The sequence below is a fragment of the Sparus aurata genome, unplaced genomic scaffold (assembly GCF_900880675.1).
Source record: "Sparus aurata unplaced genomic scaffold, fSpaAur1.1, whole genome shotgun sequence".
In the NCBI taxonomy this organism is placed as follows: Eukaryota; Metazoa; Chordata; class Actinopteri; order Spariformes; family Sparidae; genus Sparus; species Sparus aurata.
The window spans coordinates 428,774-436,304 of NW_022045249.1; the positions used below are offsets into that span (position 1 = coordinate 428,774).

At 40.3% G+C, this 7,531-nt stretch overlaps 1 long non-coding RNA gene across 1 annotated transcript; it reads right to left on the reverse strand.

Annotated features, from left to right (window-relative positions):
* Nucleotides 1-2,130: 2,130 nt before the first annotated feature.
* Nucleotides 2,131-7,269, reverse strand: LOC115578244 (uncharacterized). Its single transcript, XR_003983413.1, has 5 exons — nt 7,171-7,269; nt 5,896-5,941; nt 5,439-5,592; nt 5,208-5,342; nt 2,131-3,145 (listed from the first exon to the last, which is right to left on the reverse strand). It is a non-coding gene; the product is annotated as an uncharacterized LOC115578244 (long non-coding RNA).
* Between the last annotated feature and the right edge of the window lie 262 nt (nt 7,270-7,531).

Below are 7,531 nucleotides of genomic sequence, written 5' to 3' on the forward strand. Positions count from 1 at the left end.
GGATGTGGGAATTTGATGCATTTGAAGCCGCGACATTTGGTCAGAAACGTCATATATAATAACATTGTTTCGAGTCGTAAACAGTTCTGTAAGTGGAAGAAATAAGAATCAATTAGGCTATTAGTGTTAGTCCTTCTTCATATAATGTTGTGTTACAGTCGCACAGCTGGAGACCGCTAACAAAGTTAGAGACAAGAGAGACATGAATGAAATCCCGCGAAATGATGTGCGGTCAATATGACCGCTTATGGCTGAAATAGGTAAAACAAATCACATTTTCTTTTCCTTTTGTGTAATTTATATAAAAACTATCCTCCATTAAAATACAGACACTTTTAGAAAATGGTTAGAAGTCTGTAATGTTTGCATTTCTTTACATCGCAGATTGATAACTTAATTGTGATAATGTTCAAAGTTATCATTATTATTATTATTATTATTATTATTTCACATAAACACACACACAGCAAGTATAACGGTACTGTGCTAGGTATTCTTTTCGTGGTTCTTGGTGCTTGGAGCAATGTTGTTGTTGTGGCATTCATGCCAATAAAGCGAATTTGAAATGAATTGAATTAATAAACCTTTAGATTCTTGATTCTTGCCTATAGACTGATAAGTGTTGTGTTTACAAATGAGCAATACATCCAGATTTCTTGAGATTTGTATTGTCAATGGGAATTTAAATTTAAATGTCAGGCGATGTTTTCTTCATGGAAATTATTTTTCGGGCAAACAATTATAAGAGAGAGAGGGAGCGCGGACGGGGGATCTGTTGTGTGACAGCGGAGCAGAGGGTCAGCAGCTGGATTTTGCACGCACGGTCAGTATTAGTAGGTGTTTGAGGTTTATTGCGTTTGCGGACATTATTACATTCAATGTAATAATGTAACAGCCTTTGCGTGCGCACAGTTTGCGTGTGTAGGCCCGAGGTCATGATAGTCTATGGCTATGATGGATACACAATCAATTTCACGGAATGTTTATTGAATGCTTTTTTGAATTGCTTTTTTTTTCAAAGACAAACTGAGCAGCAGTGCTCAATCCACCCATACCTTGTTAACCTTCCACAAACACAAGTTATGTTAAAACGGACGAGCAGAGGGGTCATTCACCGGCAGATCGCACCCATGGGCCACAGTTTATTTCAGAGTTGTGAGGGTGCGGCTGGAAGTGGGGATTTCAGCACCACGGATAGCGCGTGTAAAAAGATTAGACAAACGTTTAAATGTGTTTGCTGCAAGCGAAAATATACTATATAATAAATGAAGATAGTGACATAGGCCTATTAGCAATAAAAAGCAATGAGTTGTGTGAGTGCGGCCGGTGAGCGAACAGCAGTGTTTGATGTAGGAAGTCATTTAAACTTGAAAATCAATTTCGGAACAGCGGTGTTTCGGAGTGGGGGTGTTTCGGAAGGGTGGGGTTTCGGTATGTCACGGCGCCCCCCGTTGGAAACTGTAACGGCAGAAAACTAAGTCTCCAGACAGCCATTGGCACTGAACCGTCCTCGCTCGAGCACATTCAGTGAAGACGCTGCTGCCGGTCACAGTCAAAAGACCGCGAGACTGTGTGATCCTCCGTGAACACACCTGCCGACTGAAGAGCAGGTGGCTGCTAGATACACCTGTATGTTTCTGTGGGCTCCGCCTCCTCCACTTTGAGATATATATACTGAATGAATGATACAGTCACATGTCGGATTCACCGTACACTGTCAGAAATGTTTCCGTAAAATAACAGTAAAAGTACTGACAGCTCATTACACAGGACTTTGACCATTAATTAAAAAACTGAATTTTGCCATTAATTAACCGGTCTTAAAAAACAGAATTTTACTGTCAATTAACAATAAACTACAGGCAAAATAATAGGACATTTTCAGTTATTTAATGGTTTATCTCTTGTGAAATAGCAAGATATTTGTGGTCATTTAATGGTGTTTTTATAGTGGAAAAACAGGTCATTTTCTGTTATTAAATGGTGTATCTATAGTGAAATAAAACATTTTCTGTAAATCTAATTTCAGTAATTTACTGAATATTTACTGTGAAAAAAACAGGACATTATCCAGTATAAAATGGTCTTTACCCTATAAAAAACAACAACAAAAAAACACTGGAAGCCATCAGTTATTTAATGGTTTATTTTTTAGATAAATCATCATCCAAATCATCCAGAAGCAGTGCACATAAAAAAGCCTGCCCACAAACTTACAGGTCAATTGAAGAGTAAAAGAGTTACAATAGATTGAATATTTTAAAACAGTACTACACTAACACTGAAGATAATTTGAAAACATGTACCAGTAAAACTGTAACATTTACAAATGAGCAGAGGCTTAAATCATCATTACTGAGTAGAAAATTAGTGAGGTTGAAAAGCCAGCCTATACGAACACATAAAAACACAGGTCTGCATCCTACCAGATGCTACATCTATGGTACAAGTACCCACTGATAAATAACTATTAAACAGTACATCTGTCAAGAGAACACTACAGATCCCATTAAAATTACTGCTTTCTTTCAACTGTAGCACAAAACTAAGACAACGGTATTATGGCCACACTAAGGGAAAAAAATAAAATAACTGATTTGATGACATGCCCATCTCCAATATCATGTAGCATTTTCTCATTGGCAGGTATAGGACGTAGCACTTGGGATGGGAACGTAATGAAAGTGTTGTTGCTTGCCGGTGTCATCACGGCCTAAATTTATCTGTACAGGTTCAACTAAGTTGAACTATTTCTAATACTGAAGTTTTCTGTGGTGTGGTTAAGCTGCCATTGTGTTCTGCATTGGGCTTTGCTCAATGCAGAACAACCTGATTGGCCCTGATTCTCTGTCATACAAAATATATGAAGGTATACTACAAACAATTGTGTTATTTAAATTGCATTAAACATCAAATGAGCAAAATCATGAAGAGTGTACATAAAAACACAAAATGTAAACTGCAAAGATGCCGTCAACTGCAAGCACTCCTGCACTTGCTGGATGACATTAGGTCTCGACAAGCGATAGTGAGTCTTTAACAACAACAGTCTTCTATCTGAAACCGACCTGAAACCGTCACAGTTGATGTTCCCATCATGTGTGTGCTCGGTAGACCTGGAAATACTTGGGAGCACAGGACCCAACTGGAGGAGAAGAGAAGAAAATAATGTTTACTATAATCAAGCAGCCCTACTACTTGTGAGGCAGACTCTTCCAGACACTTTGTGTGTGTGTGTGCATGCAGAGATGGGGACTTGAGTTTGTGACTCGAACTTGAGTCGTAAACTCGAGGTTAGATCTTGATATGCTGTATCATTTATACAAAGTGCAGCCAAACACCAGGCTAAAGAGAGAGGAACAGCAGAGCTCCTCTTGCAAAAGCTCTGGCTAGTTGCGCTAAAAATGGACCCGAATGCCGAAGTGGAATCATTATTATCAGAATGAACTGTGCAGCGCTCAGAGATGACATCATCCAGGTCAGTAAGGGTGCCACGATTTCGAATAAATCGAAATCGACCAAAATTAATTCACAATATCGAACTTCTAATTAAAAAATGGGATTGTCGATGCTGCCACACCCCCGCGTCACGTCCGGTCGGCTTGCCGAGCGGAAAAAAAAACACTCATGTTGAAGTGCTGCGAGTCAACCTCCTCTAACTACTAGCTAAGCCAGTAGCTATTAGCTACAGCCAGTCAAACGACAGCATGGTGTTACACCATTCCTGTTCGGCTGCCAGACCGTGGTCGGGAAGCACAGGGAGATGATTTCCTCCAGAGTCGAAGTTTGTGTTTATCTTAGGGGTGAACCCCTTTCACGTGTTAAGCTGGTCGGGAAATAATACCAGGGAGCTTTGCTGTATCTGGAGGAGGCGTCGCCTTTATTCACAGCCAAACTGCAGCCTATATTGTACACTTTATTGCTGTCGCTACTACTGTTACTCCTTTCGCTTCTCCTTCCTCTCCCATTCAGTCAGGCACGCACGCTCTCTCACTCTCGCTCGCCCACTCACACCTTACGCACCTTACGCACACACACCTCACGCACCGCCCTGTTCCTGAAAGGGGCTATGCCACTCTTACAACAATGGCAACTGCAGACGCAGGAGACCCATCGATAGAACTTGAACCCCCTCCTTTTTCACTGAAGTCTCAGGTGTGGAAGTATTTTGGATTTCCAGTGAGTTATATTGAAAACGTTTGCGTTGTCGCCAAAAAAGCCACAGTTTGTAAGCTCTGCAGAAACTAGATGGCAGGTTATTTTGTTTAAGTTTCCAATTGACTGAAGATATAAGTTATTGTTACATTATGTTGTTAATAAATGTTTTAAATTTGACAATATAGTGTGGTACAATGCGAACAATGGTCAGATATTATATTGCATAACAGTCTAGTCTAAAAATGGCATAGCAACCTGTGCTTTAAAAAAAATAAATGTAAAAATCGAGAATCGAATCGAACCGTGACCTTAGAATCAAAATGTAATCGAATCGAGGATTTGGAGAATCGTGACACCCCTACAGGTCAGAGGTTAATAGGTCAACCTACAGACCCTGGATGTTGATAACAGCTAACCCTGGACTCAGAGGGGAATAGCACTAGCGTATCATAACAAAATATTGGTGAAATGAACGAGTTTCTCTGCAGATAATGTGTTATTTAGAGGCTGCATTCTGCTGCCCTGTAGACTCCATTATACGGATATACGCAGCTCTCGGCTGGATCTAATTTCGTCGGAACGACTTGTAATGACACCAAAGTTATCTGGGTGGGTAAATGATCGTATTTTATGCTAGAAATAAGGTCCAGATTGTAAAAAACGGTAATTCCCGTTTACAGGAATGCTTGCATTGTGTGTTTTCTTCATATGGCATTGCAATAGCCTGTTTAAAGGGATCATATCGTAAACAACTAATCAATACTGTATGCTTTAGACAAAGGAGTGATAATAATAGTATTAGCCTATTATCACTCCTTTATCTATTTCGCATACAGTATTTACAGTATACAGTAAATGCTTTGAATTTCTTAGATATAACTGTGCAGTATTCTTAGCAGACCAGATCGCAGCAGATGATGGAAGGCTCATCACAACGAGGCTTTAATTTCAAGGGACTTGAAACTTGATTTGGACTTGTGACCAAAGACTTGAGTGAGACAGACAAGAGAGAGAGAGTGTGTTAGTAACAAAGGAGAGTGTGTAATGACCTTTATATCTTTCAAGGATTCTTAAAGTCATTCAGATCCGATAGGAATCGCAGCAGTTTTGGGGGGACATTGTACTGTTTTGCACCTTTTTTTTCAGCCTTCGACCCTCTTTCGGGGTTGATACCCAGCAGGCTCCTGTGGCAAACACAAAATGTATCATGTCACTTGGTATTGCAACATTAAGTACAGTACAGTACAGTACACGATAAAATGGGCATTGCCAAAACATACCTCTGGATGAACTCTAGTGTCAGGGCTGCTTCCTTCAGATATTTTATGTTAAGTACATAAAAGAGGCTGAACATACAGCTGAACTCCACCAGACGACAGCTAATGTGCTTGTTAAAAGTAACTTGATCCACTGCCAGCTTGTACTGTCGTTCATCTGCAAAATACAATACAAAAAGACAACACACATTTTATGTGCAGAAATGCATGTCACTATAAACTGAATTTGAAAAACTTATATTGCTTAATTTGAATGACATGAAGCTAATCTGAATTGCCATAACTGAATAAGGTTTCAGAGCAAATGAATTCTGTTTCAAAATTATGCTATTCAGATTAATTTTTCCAAATGCAGTTATTGCAGTTCACCAATTTAAATTACGTGATTCACATTCAGTTTTTTGATATAAGTATTCAAGATGAGCAGTGAAATAAACACCTATACTGTAAACATACTTACCCATTATGATGATACACGGTGTGTTTGGCAGCTCTCCTAAGGCATCCTGTTGTAAGTGAAGACAGAATGGTCATAGGGTAAATAAACACTGATAGGCCACACTTTGTGCAGTGCATACTGGATTCTATAGAGATACTGTCGAACCACATCAAGCTTCTTTTAAAGGTAGGGTTGGCGATCCTGGAAAAACGGTACTAGCAGGCTACATTTTGAAAATATACAAGTCAAAAGCCCCAGCCCCTTTCCTCAGACTTCTCTCTGAACTCATGCCTTTCCCGTTTGTGGATGTAGGTGAAGACTCTGGTCATGCACACGGGACATTTAATTAATAGCCAGGTCTCATATAATAGCCAGGGCTTTGTGTACACAAACAAATAAAGGCCGGAACTAAGTAACCCGCTACAAACTGGGTTAAATAAAAGGAAAAAGGATAAAGAAAAACAACTCAGTCCTGGAACAAACTGATGGGGATTTGATCAGAAACTCCTTCAACTTGTGTGGTCTGTCTGTTAAGATTTACGGGAGTGAAGCTGACCTCATCCTCTGCTTCAGAGAGGGACAGCCTTGCACTGTCGGACCTGGGTCTCTGCTCCATGTCCGGAGCCAGAGACAGAGACAGACCAGCACACGTTGTGACAATCTTCTGAATTGACTCGAATGGCAGTGAAGCGCTACGGCGCAATGGAGACAGAGACCCAGGTCTGACAGCACAGCAAGGGAACAGCGTGTGACGAGGATGGAGATGAGCTACTGAATGAGGAGGGATTTAGAAATAAAAGCCTCCCTGCCGTCTTCTTGTGGTCATAGATGACATGGTGTATATTTTTGATATACAAGTCGCTTCTAAATATAGGTCGCTAGGCCAGCAAAACTACAAAAAAAAGCGCGACTTGTAGTCCGGAAAATATGGCAACGTTAGTGTTTCTTTACACCACTGACGTATTTTTTTCTTGTTTAAGGCTGCTATGTTATTTCACTTAACGTTAGCTGAGGCTGCACATTCCTTACCCGTCTGCTCCGGTGAAATGCAGCCATATTTCCGCGATCAATAGGTCAAAAAAAAAACGTAATGTGTCAACAGCGGGGCAGCTAACAGCCCAACCTAGCTAAAGCTAACGTAGCTAGCTAAAGCTAACGTAGCTAGCTAGTCGCGAGACCATAGTAAAATACTTGAGCGAACGTTAACTCTGATCTACTAACATTAACGTTTATAGCCTATGTATTTAATATTTTACCGAGAAAGAGTCTCTTTGAAAGTTCAATCTATTGGCTTACCTTGAAGTGAAGTGAAGAGGGCCGAGTGAGACCTTGACGGACCTGCGCTGACAGACGCACAGGGAGTGAGGAGGCGGTTGAGTTGTGACGTCACGTGCGGTGGACAGAAAATACTGTAAATTATACTGTAAACTCAGATGATGACCAACTGACGAGCGATCTCTATCACGACAGACAGGCTCATGTACAAAGCGGCTGTTTCTAATCCTGCAAACGATTAATTCATTTCTCAGTTTCTAAATTTAAAATAATCAAAGTGTTTTAATTTACAATAGAGTATAACTAACGTTAGACTAACGTTGCGAGCTACCAAGCTGCCAAGAGAGGTTGGTTGGGAGATCAAAATCCCATGATGCAATTC